We start from the raw sequence: 18,795 nt of genomic DNA, 5'->3' as shown, positions 1-18,795 counted from the left end.
TCCATTGGTCCGACAATGTCGATCCCCACTCGTTCAAAGGGTACCCCCACCACCGGCAGTGGTATGAGGGGGGCCTTTGTCGTGCCACCTGACTTACCACTGGCTTGGCAAGTGACACAGGAGCGGCAAAACTCCGTCGTATCTTCGGACATGTGGGGCCAGTGAAAGTGTGGAACAATTCTGTCCCAAGTCTTCTTCTGGCCTAAGTGACCTGCAAGGGGAATCTCGTGGGCCAAGGTAAGGAGGAAACCTCTCAGAGACAAGGGGACGACCAGCCTCCTGGTCGCGCCAGGCTTGGGGTCTCTTGCCTCGGAGTACAGGAGTCCATCGTCCCAGTACACTTTGTGGGTACCTGTGGCATTCCCTGCAGCCTCAGCAGCAGCTTGCTGTCTGAGGGGTTCAAGTGAGGGGCAGTCTAACTGTGCCTTCCCCAGGTCTTCCCTAGAGGGTCCCCCTGAGCCCAGAAACTCAACCTGACCAGGTTCAAGCTCTTGTGGCTCAGTTTCCCTCAGTTCCTTAAGGTCAGCCTCCTCAGAGACTTGATCCACGACCTGGGGCAAGGGGAAAGGCGAGGCCTTACCCTTACTGCTCCTTTTCTTGGATGGTGTCTGGTCCGTTCTTCCAGGATCCAGCACCTGTTCAGTGGGGCATCTTTTGGCCTGTGACCTGGTCACAGCAAGGACATGTGCTGGCAAGCCTAACATTTCCATGTGAGTCCTCTGCTCCACTTCTGACCATTGTGACGTTTCCAAATCATTGCCCAACAGACATTCTACGGGGAGGTCTGAACTAACCACAACTTTCTTTGGGCCACTTACCCCTCCCCAGGAGAAATCAACAACTGCCATACTGTGATTGGTAGTGACATTGCTGGCATTGGTCACTAGGTAATTGGTACCTAGCATGATCTGTCCAGGGTCCACAAAGTTAGGCGTCACCATGGTGACACTGGCACAAGTGTCCCTGTAGGCCTGGGCCACTTTTCCACTGATCAAAGGCGTCTGCCTGTATTTGCCCAAAGTATTGGGACTGGCATCAGGGGACATATCCATATCCCCTGTACAGACAAGGACGGCCTGAGTGAGCGTGCCAAATAAGTCGTCACACCCCTCATTTCCCAAGGTTAACCCAACTAATGCCTTGGGAGGTGCACTACCACTGCTGACTGTACTAGGGGGTGCAGGTGCCTTAGGGGCTGCAGTGGCAGGAGTTTGCCCTCCTTTCTTGGTGCACTCACTAAACCAGTGAGTCTTACTTTTACAGTATTGGCACCACCTTTTTGACTGGCCTTCTGGAGTCTTCTTTTTCTGCTGTGAAGCCTGACCCCCACCCTCTTTGGTTTGTTGGGGGCCTGTCGAAGACTTCTGGTTATTTTGTTCACTCTTGTTACTACCCTTTTGGTCTGCTTTCTTCTGACCACCCTGGTTCTGAGTCTGGTTCTGCTTGACCCTTGTTCTGACCCATCTGTCTGCCTTCTTTCCCAATTCTTGGGGAGAGGTCAGCTCCGAGTCAACAAGGTGCTGATGCAACAATTGGTTCTGACAGTTGTTTAAAATCTGTTCTCTCATGATAAGATTGTACAATCCTGTGTAATCAGTAACCTTGCTACCCAGCAACCAGCCTTCTAAAGCCTTAGTGGCACAATCAACAAAGTCAGTCCAATCCTGAGACTGAATTTTCTGGGTGTCTCGGAACAGCACCCGGTACTGCTCCGTGGTTAAGCCGAACCCACCAATCAGTTTATTCTTCAGGACTTGGTAGTTGTTAGCATCCTCAGCTCTCGTAGTGAGGAGCTTGTCCCGTCCTTTACCTTCAAAGGAGAGCCACAATATAGCTGCCCACTGACTTGGGGGGACGCACTGGACAGTGCAGGCCCTCTCCAAAGCAGTTATCCACTTGTGGATGTCGTCCCCTTGTTTAAAGGGGGGCACTATTTTACTCAGGTGTCTAGTGTCTATACCCCTGTCTTTCTCTCTAATGAGAATGCTGCCACCAGTGGGATCTAACCCACTCAATTTCTGTTCTCGGGCCAAGGCAAGTCTTTCTTTGGCGAGGGCAAGTTCTTCCCGCTCGATCCTCAGATTGACTTCCCTCATCTTCGCTTCGTGCTCCCTTCTCTGAGGGGACGTCATTCCTCTCTGAGAAGATGCCTGAGAAACATGTGTTCGAACAGATCTGTTAGAGCCTCTCGAGAGAGACCTAACTCGTCCGTTCCCAAGGTTAAGCCTGCTTGAGCGTGGGCCCGGGGCTCCCCCAGTTCCATTCTCGTGCTTGCTTAAGTTGGTCCTTGTGAGCCTACTGACTACTACTGGACCTCCGTCTGCCTCGTCCCCTGCTAACTCTTCTTCCTCTTCCTCCTCACCATGGAGGTCAAGGTCAGGGTCGCCAAGGGTTCCCTCTAAGGGAGGCATGTCCCCATCAGGATTAGGGGGGCCTGTGTTAGAAGCCCTCCTAGCATCATAAGTCTCTAAGAGACCTATCAGAAACGTGATGGTAGGGTTAGAACCCTGGTTTAGCTTCCTGGAGGCACACAATTGTCTCATCTCCGTGAAGCTAAGAGCTGCATATCGTGACACGACCTGTGGAGGGTCGATGACCACTAAGGGAGTCTCTGCAGACTCTCCGTGGCCCGACATGCTTTCTAGTGAGGTGTAAGTGATGCACCTACCTACACTATGTGTTTCTCTACTGATCCCTTGCTAAGAGTTATAGTCAGGGTGTGCTAGTCCCTGTTTCACTATAACAGCTGGTTCAGTAGAACTCAGAGTATTCTAAGTTAAGTTATATGTACCTGGGTACTTATGTGATCTTCCAACTTGATATTCTTAGGATACGTGTGTGGTAAAACAACAGCAAGCTCAAATCCCAACCGCTGCTCACCAATGTGAGAAGTTGGCCTGATATGTAGTGCTCACTATTCTAGTGATCACTGTGTATCATTCCAAACAACCCTTATTGATGATTGGTTGTAAGTCAACCTTATAGACCAGCTATCCTAGTGGCGTGGACAAGAGCAGTCTTCAGGCTAAACTCTAGAGGGCGTGTTAAGCCAGCTGTTCACCATCACATATACCCCTTGAACACCAAGTGAAAGGACACCACACAAGTTGTTATGAAAATAAAGGATATTTATTTATAACAAGACTACCCTGGCTCTTTATGAGTCAGGGAGCTAAGCACAATACAAAACTCTTAGGAAAATACTTCTAGTCGCACAATTTACACAAATGCCCGAAGGGCACGAAACCATTTACACTGCAAGTGGAATGGGAGAGGTTAAAGAGTCTAGAGTTACTGATTCCGGAGGAATCCGATCAGTGGGACTAAACGGGAAAAGGAGCTGGACACTTGTAGAGTGAACCTACGATGGAGCACTGAGATGCTCGAGTTACCTAGCCCAGAGGCTGCGGCTGCGTGGGGTTCAGCAAGGTGTCGGGAGTCCTTGTTGTAGTCTCAGGAGCCTGAAAGAAGAAGTTGCTGGCAGGCGACCAGTGTTGATGTTCAGCGAGATCCAAGCCTGGATCGGTGATGAAGAAAACCTGAAAGCAGAGGGGACTCAGTTCTCAACCGCTAGCCAGCGATCGTGTGGGTACCAGGAAGGTACCGGCTGAAGTCACCTCGACCAGGTGAGTGGACGACGTCGGACTCGGCTGTTCCTCGGACCAGGAGGCGCGGCGGCGACCAGGATGGAGGGCGAGCTGTCCCACGAAGGTGTCTGCTGTCGATGATGCTGGGCCCAGGAATGGGGCAGCGGACCTTGGCAGTGCCAAGCCCACGCGGTGGAGTCAAGATGGCGTCTGGAGTGGACCAGGAGGGTCCGTGGTACTCCTCTGTTGAAGGGGAGCAAGAGCCAGTCTGGAGCAACCAGACCAGTGATGAAACTGTCGTGATGCGTCGTGAAGAGGGCCACAAGCCGGTCGGCGAGTGGTCGGACAACGCGGTGAGCAGCAAGGAGCAGAAGGGCCCCCCACGTAGATCTCGTGGATGCTGGGGAGGCAGACTTCGGTGCTGGAGCCGCTCAGGGTTAGGGCTTCTCAAACCCTAGGTGCACTCACTCGAGGGTCCCTCGGTGGGCGTGCTAGATAAGCGTCGTGCAGGTTCTGAAGATGGCCGGTCCCGCAGGTCTCGTCGCACCTACAAATCTCAGCTGGGCTGACGATGTAGGTAGAGGTCAGAGATGGCAGGGAACCCGGGTCTCGTCGAGCTGGACAGTCTTGTTCCGTAGGAGAGACGTACAGCAAACCGCAAGCGCTTAGGTGGTGCCTGCTGGTGCAGGGTGGCTACTCCTTAGCCACAAGGGAGAGTCTTCAGAAAAAGTCAAGAGTTCCTTTCGTGGAGAGTAGTTCAAGATTCAGAATTATCCAATTTGGGAAGGGGACCCGTTCCCACCTTTATTCAAGCAAAAAGGGGCTGGCCCGTGACTAGGTCCTACCTATGGGTGGGACCAGGAGGGGGGTGGTTACACCCCTATCCTTTGTCCGGCTTCGCCCCAGCTCAGGGGCTGGTGTGCCCCCGAAACTGGTTTGAGCCGGGCTATGCACAGTGAGCACCGGGGTGCCACTTGCAATCACCTTCCTTTCAGCCCTGCCTACCTGGGATACACAAACCCTGTCCGGGATGGTGCTAACACCGCCCTCGACAGGAAACCCTTTGTCCAAGCTCCCCTCGCTGGAAGGTCTCCCAGCAGCAGGAGGTCAGACTTGTGTCTGGTGGCAGCATCCATTTTGTGATGCTGAGGCTTGAGTCAACTTTAACCGGGGTTCAAGGTTACTTCCATGTCGTGTCCCTCTAGAAGGGTGGAATGCTAACCCCGTCGCCAGAACTGGCGAGGGGTTCGTATTCCAATTCGTATGACACCTTACTCGACATGTTTGGGTGATGCGATGCCAAAGTTAGCAAATAACCGCGAGGATTATAATGCATTTTAAGGTAGTTGGCCCGCGTCACCATGGAACGGCTATTAGGATTTGGTTCCGCAAGCCGTCGACGGGCTCAGCTCGCGCCAGAGCCCCATCTCACATGATTCCCAGCACTCTGCCTTCAGGATTGATAAGGCCTGCCATAGGAGTGACTGACAGGAATCCATGCGTCCATTTTAGGGTTAGGTATAGGAATACTACACCTACAGCAACGGGTGATTACACCACCTTGCCCCAGCTGTCGTGCGGCCAGTTGTGTCAGATTTGGGTGGCCATCCAGGGGTGGCATAATACATGCTGCAGCCCCTGGTAGGCCCTGGGTACACCGATGCCCTGGATACCTGGGGTATGCTGATACAGGGACTGATAAGGCGGCCCAGTTCCAATTAGTGGATGCACCTAATGTACATGTGTGTTAATTTCGAGAGAGAACAGCTAGGCTGTGGGTCTGATTGGCAGGCCCACAGCCAGGGAAAGTCGTAAACCAATGAAGCAAAAGCAAAAAAATCTGGGTGATCATAGGATTGCAGACCCTACTCTCCTACAATGCCCACCAGGCTGCGAAAAATAAAGCAAGCATGAATACCTAAGGTTTAGAAGAGAGGTGAATGAAGAGCAGCAGTGACCTTTGCATCAGATTTCAGCAAGCACATTGCCAAGCTGCAGCTGGTAGTGACAGCAGGACGCAGTAAGACTGAACACAGCTCCACTGGCACTGCAGCGCTTCGTTATCCGCTTTGTCCATCTGCTCCCTATCTGAATATCTGTGCAGTAACAACAAGTGCAACCTGCCATGCAGAGCCTCTATAGAGTGCACTAGGCAAACAAGACAACGTGCATGCTATTTAACCCTTCTGTAGCATAAAAGAAACCAAAAGTGAGAATGCCGAACTCCTCCTCCAGTCTGCCCAATGCCGAACTCCTCCTCCAGTCTGCCCCTTAACTTTGTAAAGCACACCAGCAGTGGGTGGAAAATTGAGGAGGCAGCACCCTCAGGTGTTACCACTCGCTATTAACTTGTACTCATCTGTCTGCTCTACCCCCTTCCCATTACATCAATGGAGTTGTGCTAACTCCACCCTGGGCCACAGCAGTAAATGCCCAAATGTCACTGCCCTGGCCTGTTCCTCCAGGAAGAGGACTTCTCAGACCAGTGCATGTGCAGGGCTCTCTAGTCTTAGCACCAATCACTCACAAAAAAACACAATCTAGGCTGAAATATCATGAGCATCTCTTTGATCTTTTTGCTACAATGTTGGAATTTCCTTCTCCTTTTACCCCATTTTGGCAGGTATATGCCCTTTACGCCCTAGAGAGGCAGCCGTCCCTGAAGAGGATGTAGCTGAGTCCTATCAGCAAATGAAGGAGACCTTAATAGAAGGATTTGCACTAACTACTCGGGCATACCCACTAAAGTTTAGGGACACCCATAAAGCTCAAGAACAGACATGGGTGGACTTTGTGGACTCTTCAGTCAAAGCACTGGAAGGCTGGATAAAAGGCAATGAGGTGGACACTTATGATGGGCTGTATAACTTGATCACAAAAGTGTGCATTTTAACAAACTCTACCTCAGACAAGTTACACCAGCGTCTAGTAGATGCAGAGCTTTCTTGCCCTACAGAGATGTGTAAGAAGTCTGATGAGTGGGTAAGGACAAGAGTGCAAAAGAAAACCAGAGTGCGGGGTGACCTCACAAAGTGGGGTGTTAGGCCCACAAAAAGCAAAGGCGGGAGGTGGTAAGCCCACTAAAGAGACTCCCTCGGTGCCCCATAACCTAAAAATGAGGAGATCAAAACCCACCCCACTCTAGCAAACAGAGGCAGAGGGACCCAAGACTAGAGACACTCTTGGTTAACAGGCTGTGCTGTGACTACCAACAGGCAGGGCCGGGATTCAGCCTGCCCCAAAGAGTGGTTAGCTCTGAGGTGTCCAGTGCAGTCATTTGAGAGGACATCTCAGATGAGGAGGTCCTCTTAGCATCTAACTGGGAGAAGGGTCCAACTGGTAAGCTGGTGATCCCTGGGGGTGGTACTAAGCACTTCCACTCCATTCAGGTGAATGGGATACATACCACTTGCCTGAGAAACTCAAGAGCCAGTCATACCACAGTGGTAAACAGGTTGTTGTCTCCAGATCAATATGTGCCAGGAGAAAAAAGAAGAGTAAGGGTAGTCCCAGGGGAGGTCCCATTTAGACCTGTAGCCGTATTGCCCCTAGAAAGGGAGTGTACCATTAGTTGGCATAGGGTGGTAGACAGTCCTGATCCCCCTAGATTGTATCCTAGGCAATGAACTCCCAGAGGTTGGTTTGATCCCAGAAGGGGCAGTCGCCCAGGGCACTGCGCAACCCAAGAATCCTGGGGACCCTGTCCCTAAAGTTAGGAGACTTAAGCTCTAACAGAAAGGAAAAAAGAGTAAGAAAAGGAAACAGAAGCCACTCTTAAATAGGGATCCAGTAAGCCAAGGGAATTCTACCCCAGTAAGGGAGAACCCCTAAAGTGGCACTGGTAAGGCCTCTCCTGACCCAAAAGAAGTCCTAAAAAGTCAGGCAGCTGTTCGGAATTAGGGTGTCACCCCTGATCTGGCAGAAGGGAGAGTGGAAGAAGGGTGTTTGCCACAGGAAGTGGTAGCCTCCCTCTCTAAACAGCAAGAGAGATTCCAAGAACCCAGAGTTGCCCCAAAGGTAGCTCAGCCACATGTCAGTGGAGAGCTCAGAGCGTGGGTTTGGATGCTGACAGTTATCAGTAGCATTTGCTGGATGCTAGCCTTCATGGCAGCACTGTACCTGGCATGGGAGGCAGACCTCATAGCCAAAAGTAAGTTAGGCCCCCTGACTCTACTGGTCATGGTGGGGTTTCTCAAGTGTTGGGTGACCTCTGAGGGTAAGCTAGTTGTTGCCCAGGCAAATATATGGTTAGAGGAGGTGGACACCTCACTACCCAAGGTAACAAGCATTGGCATAGCCAATAGGTCTCGCTTTTGGGACCTTATAAGTATTTAGTTATGCAGCACAATATCCTTGGTGCAACATCATCAACTGTTGCATGGCTAAACACTTATAAGGTCCCAAAGACGAGACCTATTGGCTATGCTAATGCTTGTTGAAGAAGGAAAGGCAAACAAGTGTGTGATGACTTTGCACTACTGAAGTCACAAGTGAGCGTGTACAGGTCTGAGCACAAGTCAGTGCAGCCTTACTTGACTCGAGATGGGGACAAACATGTGAGTGCCGCAGAGGCTGAAATGTCTAATCAGCATGTCAAAGAAGGGTCAATCTTATTTGCTGCAGAGAAGTAAACAGCGTGCACACAAGTGGACCCAAAACAACATACATGAGTGAAGGCCAGAGTCTCCGGAAGAGAACACACAGCAATGTTCCTTATTAGAGAAATGTCAGTGTCCCGAGTGGGACATAAACATGTGTACTGTTTTGGAGTGAAAAACAGAGCACAGAGAAAACGTGCTGGAAATAGGAATATTAGTGTAACGGCCATTGCCCTGTGCAGTGCACCAAGGTATCAAAGCACCAACATGGTAAAATGAGATAAACTATCACTGGAAGGTGTTGTGGGTGACTCTGTTGCACTGAGAATCATCAAGAGTGTTAGCACTGAGGCAAGGTGTTGTTTTTATGTGTTTGTCATCAGGAAGGGTGGCTCCTGACAAAGACCACATCTGTTACTAGATGTGCTTCTTATGCCAACAGAAAAATTAAGGAGTCTGTGAGCAGCTGAGAGTGAGCTTTGTGACACAGTCGTCTTGGCTGTTTGTGCTGAGATTGTCGGATGTGTTTACCACAGTCACGGAACCCCTGACTGGCGGGAAAGGTGGCATTGCATGGCAAGCAGCAAATAAGTAAACGACAAATAGCAAAGGGAGGTGCGAGAAGACAGCCAAGGGGACATATCGGGTAGACGGGTCATCCCAAAACTGCAGTGTCTCGACTGAAAGTGCCAACAATAGACCAGCGTTCAACAGCTTGGATTCTAAAAATGGGGAAATGGCTAATTTACTGATCACGAAATTCTCGCAAACTAATAACGGCCTTTTTGTTTTTACTCATTCTAACAAAATGAATATTGCCATATAACAGACTTTTGCAGGACCCACCAGGCTAAGGCCACAGAAATAAATGAAAAGATGGGCCAATTTCAGCATTAGCTATTCATGAATGGCATGCTGCTGCTAGTGTACTATGCGTGGTTAGAAGGAAAGAAGCCTGCGAGAGCGTGGGAACTAGGCCAGTGTTTTGACAACCCTCCCCGCGTGCAAAATCTTTTCATGAAATGTGTTACCTGCAACATCCGTCTAAAATTATGTGTGACTGTGCTGAAAATGGATTCTTATCCTCAAACTAAAATTATGCTTTCTATCGGACCAGCAGGTAATTCCCACTCAGCAATGTGTTTTTAATTTAGGCTACTTCGAACAGGAAGCCACGTGAGTCATAGTTTCGGCATGAGGATACCGCAGCAGACAGCATGTTTCATAAAGAGGCAGAGACTGCAATCCCCTCGGGCACTCGGTGTCTAACAGATAGTTACGCTTCAGAAAGGTCCGTGCTACAAGTACAGTCTCGCAGGGAAGCCTTGAAACGCCTGCTTCAGGCTGGCAGCACCCTTCCCACTGGCATAAGAACTGCCTGTACCGGTTGGCAACCAGTGGCGGCTGGTGATATTTGAAAGTGGTGAGACGTAAAATTATTGCAGCTAGATTGAGCCTGAACAACCTACGGGAAGTCAGGAGGGTTCTCCCCCGAGAACATTTTGAAAAAAGAGTGGCCAAATGGTGCATTTTTAAGCAAATTTTAGGGAGTAGGAAGGTTGAAAAAGCAATACGATTTAATTATTTATCATTTAAGAGGAGATGGGCGATGAATGGTCCGGGGAATCATCCTCTCAGATAGGAATAGAGTGATGATCAGTATGCCCAGACCTTGCACAACATGGTGGAATTCTGTGGAGTGTGATTGAGTATTTCTGGGTTTATCGCATGTCTGCTACCTGTGCAAAGAAGTTGCTCGCTTTTCCAGGAGGCTGCTCGCATGACTGCACATGATCCGCATGATACGGCCGAGTCCAGTGTGCCTGGAAGCTGCTGTGTTTTAGAGCGCTGCATGTGCACAATATCCAGAGGCTATGAGATATGGCTAGAGTGTGCCCATGCCATGCTCAATACACCAGCCAACATATCCATACCGCGCGTCTTTACAAGTTCTAATCTGACGTGATTTGTAAATGTGGGCCCTTTCTTTGCTATCTGGTGCGCTAATGGGGGCCACTTTTATTTTGATGCCTGGGGGGTTAGCATTTTTGTCACGTGAAGTTAATTGTAGTTAATTGTTCAGAAACTTACACCGCATCATGAGAAGAGAAATAAAATGAAAAATGCATTTGTAAAGCGCATTTCCACGTGACGTTTGTGATTCAATATTTGCACACCGCCTCGGGAGAAAACCAATGAAATCTAATTGTTATAATGAGACGCGCTCTGTGGTAGGGGAGGGGAGAGGCATTGAAGCGAGGCGCGCGCGCTTGGCAGAGCGAGAGGAAAGCCAGATGGCGCCTCTGCTCGTGCTTGTGCACGTAACCGCACACTGTATGCCACACAAAGCTGTGGTCGGACTTTGAAAACTCCACTCCTAAATGTCTCACCAGAGCAACGCATGTGCTGGCTAAGGCAAGACCTAAAAAGGGAGGAAGATAAAAACAACGCTGTAGTAACAGTTTAATTTAAAATGGGTCCTGTTACTGTTGAGATGGGTCAACTGCCCCGCGAGAGTGACCTTGACAGGGGGATGTGAGGCAGAGTAGGCCCTGAAATCGTATTGCCAGTTTTCTTTACATTCTTCTTCACTGACAAGCTAGGAAGACTCACCCAGGGTTTGGATGAGTCTTCTGGGTGTGTTGGCAGCGGAGGGTTGTGTAAGAAAACAAGGCTTTTTGCAGGTGTCCCCATTTGGACTGTTAGATGCTGTTTTTTTACTCCGACAGTGCATTGAAGATTGCTAACCAGGCTCCAGTGCCAGTTCTCTCACCCTAAAACTCATGTCTGTAAGAATATGTACCCTAACAACGCATGCAAATACATCGCATGCCATTACAACGCGGTCGTTACAACGACCGCTTTGTTAGAACGCATACCATTACATCGTAAGTCATTACTACGACTTGCTGTAGGGGGCGTGCTGGACTTAGGAGTAGTATTATTTACTATTCCTACTCCTGTTTGTGCAACAGCAGGGAAGGTGTTGGATTCTAAATCCAACACCAGTGGGCCCCCTACAGCAAGTCGTAGTAATGACTTGCAATGTAATGGTACGCGTGGTAACAATGCGGTTGTTGTAACGATCGCGTTGTAATGGTACTGCTTTGTGGAGACACCGTTGTTAACGCTGGTTCCTGTGTAAGTTGGCAATCCCAATTGACAGGGGCTTTACCCAACCCTTATAAGTCCCTAGTATATGATACCAGTGGTATAAGGGCATGGGTGGTAAAGATGTCCTCAGTGCTCGCAGCACTGTTTGTGCCACCCTGAGGAACCCAAATAAACTACAGACATCAGGCCTGCCATTGAAGACTGCAGGGGGCAGTGCAAACCACTTGCACTCGACTTTACCCTCATAATGTGTGGCAAAGCCAATGCATGTATGCCAGTCACCCCTAAGAAAGGCCTCGAAAGCCAAGGAGGCTGGGTGCATTTTATCAAAGGTGTGGACTTGTAAATGCAAGCTTATATGACCCTAGAGTGCCCTGTACCATTAAAAGACACTATATGTGATAGACAGTCCATAGGATACCATGGGCTGGCACCTGGGCAAACCCAAGGTTGGCAGCTCCATTATGGTACCGCCTTAAATATGTCATATATGGTATCAAACAATGTGCCTTCTCAACCCCGGACACATTTCTTATGTCGAGGGCGATGTGTCATGCACCCAGGTGACTACCATAGAGGTTGCCCACATGGTTGCCCCAGCTTCATTGTGCTCTGGCTGGCAAGCCCGCGCTTCCCGGCCTTGTTGCCGACAAGACAGGATTCTGGCCTCCTGCCAGGCAGTGTGATCACTCCCAGGAGTCAGAAATAAAGGCCTGCCTGGACAGGAAGGAGGTCACACCTCCTCCCTCCCAGACAGGCTTGTGAAGTGACACATCAAGGCAGTGAGCTTCAAAGGCTGCACCGCCTCTGAAATGCATCAGGGCTGACTCACAGAGGAGGAAACAGCCCTCTGCCCCGAGCACCTTTACACCTGGGTAGGTGGGAAATTAGATAGTCAAGGAGGTGTACACCCCCAGAAGGCTAGCCACACCTCCAGGGTGGGCACTCCGGTCTGTACATTGGAAGAAGGATTCTGCCATTTTTAAAAGTGGCAGAATGGAGGGTTCTGGGTAGAGCAGGTGACCCACACCCCCGGATGTGGCCATCCCAGAGGTGGATTTGCTGCAGGGACTAGAAACCCATTGGCTACTTGCTCCCTCACCCTTAACTCCCCTGAACCTAGGATTCAAGGGACACCCCTGACAGCAGAACCACAGTTCTGAACAACCTGCATCAAAGAGACAGAAGAAGAGACCCATGTCTGCGAAAACAGGACTTGCACAAAGCAAAAGAGGGATACCCTGCACCTGTGGCAATGCTCCTGGAACTTCCTGATTGAGACTCGTCCTAGGTTATCTCTGAATTCTACCAGACAGAGCGATCCCTGTAGATGCATGAGGCACCTTCGGACTCCCATGGACTAGTGGCACTAGTCCCCTACAAACTGCAGGCAAAACAATGCAACAGATCTGAAGAATCGCTGGCCATCAGGTGCTACGAGGGATTTCCCAAATCCAGATGGTCTAGTGCATTGTGGGAACTTTAGTCCCACCTTCCACAAAGTTACAGGCAACTACCGTGTTCCCCGGGACTACGGAACGTTGAAGTTACTTTCTGATCCACTTAATGCTGTCAAGGCTTGTTGGTTGCCAGTCTGGCAATCGACCCCTCTACTTGATGCTGCATCTATAGGGAACTACATCCGGCATCAGCAACCACCCCGTTATTGTGTTTTTGCATCTCTTTTCCCTGCAGCACCGATTAAGCTGTAAAAGCACCTCTCCTGCGGCTCCCATTCAGCACCATGGATAGCCAGGACAGCTCTGCACCCGGGCTCCACAAGCCGTGTAAAATTGAACTAACTGTCATTGCTTGGTCATGCGTCCCACATCACCTTTACCCCGAATGGGTACCACGCAACTCAACCTGCAAGTGATTAAACGCAATGATAAAGTTTCACTGTATTATTCTGCACTTTATATTGCTTCACAAATCAAATACTGCTGTTATATGCATGATGTTCTGTTAGTTTTGGTGTCCAAATTGGTATTCAGACAAAATATCTTGTTAGAAATGTCGACGTACACAAATATCGAGTTATAAATATAGCGACACAGAAATGTCGACGGCAAGAATATCACGGTCAAGAATATCGATTTCAAGGTAAGAAATATCATTAAAAAAATATGGAAGTCATTAATATCATTTGCAAAAATATAGTTGTTTAAAATATAGATTTTTTAAATTAATGTTATATATTTTAGTATATATTTTAAATATATGTGATGTATTTTTTTGTATAAGTATTGATTATATTTTTTAATATATTTGTTACATTTTTAGTAGTTCTCAATTTTATTTTAATCAAATTTTGTATTTTTTAGTTCCATAGCAGTTTGTGGGTTTATAGGGGAACAGGGTGAGTAGAAATGTAATTATAATAAATGAATGATTATTTTTTATTTATTAATATTTATTTACTTGAGATTTTATAGTGTTAAATGTGGGAAATAATTAATTATTAATTAATTAACCATTAGCTGCTAATTAACATTAATTAATTAATTGGTAATTAATTATGATAATTGCGTAATTTATTTTAGGCGCTAGTTGTGGAGTTTAAAGCGGTAAAGGACGGGAAATAATTTATTTTGAGTTAATTAATAATTACTTGTTAATTAATATTAATTAATTCATTCATTAAAAATTAAATATGGAAATTGTGTAATTAGTTTTAGGTGCAGATTGTGGGGTTTATAAGGGTAAAGGGTGGGAAGTAATCTATTTTTTTAAATTTAATATTTAGTTGCCGAATCCGATCCGGGAAAAAACAAATAGCGTATGAATCGTATCCGTATATTTTCACGTACGAATCGTACAAGTACCGTACAAACTGTCAATTCGTACGTGAAAAATACATACAAATTGCGTCGGGAAAATGGTCCGAGAGGGAGCCGGAAATATTTACGTCCGAATAGCGTCGGGAAAAGTGTCCGATAGGGAGCTGGACATTTTTACGTGCAAATCGTAAAACAGAAGTCCGAGCGCGCAAGTACGATCAGTACCGCCCGTCCGAATACACAACCGCATGTAAAAGGCCCCGTACAGAGCGAACGCTGTAGCCTACATGTACACGGGTAAACTTGTGCCCGAATATGAGTCGTACAGCTCCCCCACCCCGCACATGTCAGCACCGTACCCCCGTATGTCAGCACCGTACCCCCCTCCGCACCATACCCCAACACCGTAGCACAGCCCCGCACCTGTATGGGCCGCACCCCATGTCCGTCTCCCAGCCCCGCACCTGTACGCTCCGTACCCCAGGACCGTACCCCAGCCCCCCACCTGTACGCGCCGCACCCCAGGCCCGTCTCCCAGCCCCATACCTGTACGCACCGTACCCCAACATCGTAGCCCAGACCCGTACCTGTAAGCACCATACCCCAACATCGTAGCCCAGCCCCGTACCTGTATGCACCATACCCCAACACCGTCGCACAGCCCGCACCTGTACGCGCCGCACCCCAACACCGTAGCACAGCCCGCACCTGTACGTGCCACACCCCAACACCGTAGCACAGCCCGCACCTGTACGCACCGTACCTCAACACCGTAGCACCGCCCGCACCTGTACGCACCGCACCCCAACACCGTAGCACAGCCCGCACCTGTACGTGCCGCACCCCAACACCGTAGCACAGCCCGCAGCTGTACGCGCTGCACCCCAACACCGTAGCACAGCCCCGCACCTGTACGCACCGTACCCCAACACCGTACCCCAGCACCCTCACCCAGCTTCGCGTATGTACGGACCGTACCTACGCAAAAAAGACTCGTACAGAACCAGGACACTGTAAAACAGCACAAGGAGGGTCAATTCGACTCGCACAACACCACAAAACACGTCAACATGACAAAATACATCTCTATGACTGACCTGGCACATCCAAACAGGCAAACAAAGGACCAAATCACAACCCCCTCCTATAACACACCCACCACAAATTCAAACACAGCCACACCCACAAATGGACCAATAAAAAGGGCCCACATACACAACCCATGAGCCATTGCAACAGACCCACTGCTCACAGACACCACAGACAAACAACTGCACCTTACTCACACCTTAACTACACCTTAACTTACACACCTTCACACAACCTCCTTCACAAACACCCCTTCTTCACCTTCACACACACACTGTCACATTCACACCCACACACCCACAACCATCCACACCCACACCCCACACCATGCCCACTGACAAGAATCCAAAGTTCACAACGGCGGAGCTGGAGCTCCTTGTCAACGAAGTCATCAGAGTCGAGCCACAGCTGTTTGGAACATTGGTCAGACAGACCAGCATAGCCCAAAAAACCAGCCTGTGGCAGAGGATCGTCGATAAGGTGAATGCTGTTGCGCCCATCCGAAGGACCAGGCATGAATGCCAAGCCAGGTGGTACGATCTGCGCAGGGCAGTCAAGAGGAAAATGAACGAGGAATACGCCCAGAGTAACATCACTGGAGGTGGGCTGCCCCGCAGACCTGTACATTACCATCCCTGGGAGGAGAAGGTGATGGCCACGCTTCCACCGGTGGGAGTACACGGAGTCAAAGGAGTCGCAGAGCCTGGTGAGTACACAAACAACTCACGTAACATGGGGGGAATGGCATCCACACCACAAATACACCAAATACACGCAACTACCCCCAAGCCCTCACCGCACACAACCACACCCAAAAACCACGCTCATGCCACTAACGTCTCCATGCCCCATTCACAAATAAAGGCAATGCCATGTCCCAGGCCACACCAACCACAAACCCAAGACTGGATGTCCGGGATGCTGGGAGGGTGGGGCTCACACAACACATTGTCCAACTCAGAACCAGACACCAATGCCAACAGCCCATATGGCCTAGGTACATACCCATGCACCATGCCCATTGCACAGGGACTGGCAAAGTAATGACAAGGTAGCTGACACTTGGCCCTGCTGTAGGCAGCACAAGGCCCTCCTGTGACCACTGTACACTCAAACAACAACTCCACTAGCTCACATACCCAGCACAGGAACTCACTCACACTGTCATGCCAGCATGCACCATGAGGGGACAGACACATCACCTGGGAGACCCAATGACAAATCACACTACACACAACAGCAGGCCTGGCCACACGCCCCCCTCACACAAGCACACACCCCCGGGGCAGGCAACGTATTTACCCACTCTCACAATGGACATGTGACACAACAAGACCAATTCATAGCCAAATAAGCATACCAGCCAAACATCTACTGGCAAACACTCAGGAGCACATACCAATCTGTCCCCCGCAACATACCCATCCCCAAGTGTACATTGAGAGGAATGCTAGGCACATCCAACCACCTGGAGGAACTGTGACTACTTGAATATGTATGAAACATGGATGTGGCATGAAACAGCATTAACATTGTCTCTCTCTCACACACAGGGCAACGTCATCGACCTCCCCCCAACAATGGGGGGGAACAATCACAGTCCCAGGCTCAGCGTGAAGATGATCCCACCGGCAGCGACGACTCTCACCACTCCGTGGATGACCCTGACCAACCTGGCCCCTCTGGTGCCCAAGCCCCTGCAGCACCTGCATCAGGTACATCTGTGCCAACCCCCACCCCCATTCCTGCCCCATCCCAGGAGACACCCAGGAGCCCTGCTCGCACTGAACAGCACAGCCTGTCTGACCAGGAGGGACAAGGTTCTCCGGGCACCCAGGAGGAGGCAGACGACCACGCTAATGCCATCCCTCAGCGGTCCTGTAGACCTGATGTGCCCACAACGGCAGGCCAGGCAAGTGTGGGCAGGGGTGGTGGGAGTGGAGGCAGGCGGAGGCAGGCGGAGGCGAGAACCTGACCAGCCAGCTGAGGGAACCGGTATGGCACACATGCGCCACATCCTGGACACATACCGGCGTGACACCAGGGGCATCAGCCAGGTTGTGTCGAGCCTCACAGACATCAAGGGGACCCTCGACGAGATGAAGAACCTGCAGGCCGAGCAACATGCCAGTCAACAACAACACCAAGGAGGGATGAAGGCAAGACTTGTTGAGCTCCTGGCGGTGCAAACGGACATGAGCCGTTCACTCCGTCGGATCGCCGACAACATGGGCAACCCTTCCTGTGCCACCAGGCGAAGACCACCACCAGCCACAGGGAGGGAGGAGGAGGAGGATTCGTCCGACGGAGCATGACAAGCATCGTCAAGGCCTGCATCTGAAGGTGGGTCGTCCACGGAAAAGACCGTGAGAGTCAGCGGACCATCCACATCTCCCAGGTCACCTGGCCTGGCACCTGGCCCTCTGGCACAACAGCACCACCTCACCCAATGACATTCTCTGCCACATGGACTTGCTGGTCACAGTCTGACCAATGATGACCAACACTGTGGTCTGGACTCTGATGACTCCAACTGACAAGGATGCCATCTCCCCCTGTGAACTTTGGATTCAATGCACCCGGTAGAGCACCTTACTTCATCCACCAAAAGACTTACCCCACCTAAAATAAATACTTTATTTTGTCATGAGATGTTGCTGTCATTTGGCATTATTCACCAACATATGTGTGTGTAAATGTCAAACTATGCCTGAGTGTTGAACTAACTCCACACATCCATACCCTGGGATCGGAGTCTGGTACAGGACACACATGGGTCACAATGTACCATTCAATGCAGACATGGAGCACAATACTCACCTGTGATGGCCTCAAGCTGCTGAGGGGGTGCTAGGGAAACTGTGAGGACACACCTATTTGGAAGAGTAACATTAAGGCAGAGAGGTCATGCCTCATTTGGAGGTTCCCGCGGAGGGAGTTCCAGGTATGTGTTCCCAGGTGGGAGAACTATGTCCTGCATGCAGGAGTACGGTGGATCAGAAGAATGGTGGCCAGGTCAAGGTTGGATGCACGGAGATGGCACTACGGGGTCTCGGATGACAGTGGTACAAGGTTGGTTTTGGGTCAGGGTTGTGGCCTGCTTCCCGAGTGTGGGTGAGGAGTCTGAAGGTCATCCTGCAGCACACAGTGATCCATTGCAGCTATCTCTACTGGACGGTGATGTGGCTGGGGCGCGGGATGTTGACGCTGAGGTGTCCAGATGCAGCCTGGATGTGGACAAGTGTCCCTGGATTTTGGATGTGGCTTCTCCGTAGAGGGCATGGCAGTATTTGACACGGATGTTGTTGTGGACCTGGGGGATGGTCCGTCTTACCTTGGAGTGGATCTATCTGGGGATCATGTGCATAATGCTGAGGGTGTTGCAGTGTGAGGTACAGATGCTGGTGATGACCATGGCAAATTAGAGCAAGCAATCCATGATGCACAACATCTTGTGTGCGTGGACACTGGGTGCCTGTGCGGGGCTTCTGTGGGTGGGACACAAGCAGTTGAGCCAGCTGTAAGGGGACAATCCTCAGATGTTGACCTCAGTCCTGTACAAGTCCAGTCTCAGGTGGCTGCTGTTCTGCCAATCATCTATAGATCCCATGCAATCTTGAATATTGG

Source organism: Triturus cristatus, chromosome 10, assembly GCF_964204655.1.
Source record: "Triturus cristatus chromosome 10, aTriCri1.1, whole genome shotgun sequence".
In the NCBI taxonomy this organism is placed as follows: Eukaryota; Metazoa; Chordata; class Amphibia; order Caudata; family Salamandridae; genus Triturus; species Triturus cristatus.
The sequence above is the reverse complement of the archived record's forward strand: the minus strand, read 5'-3'. Positions refer to the sequence as shown.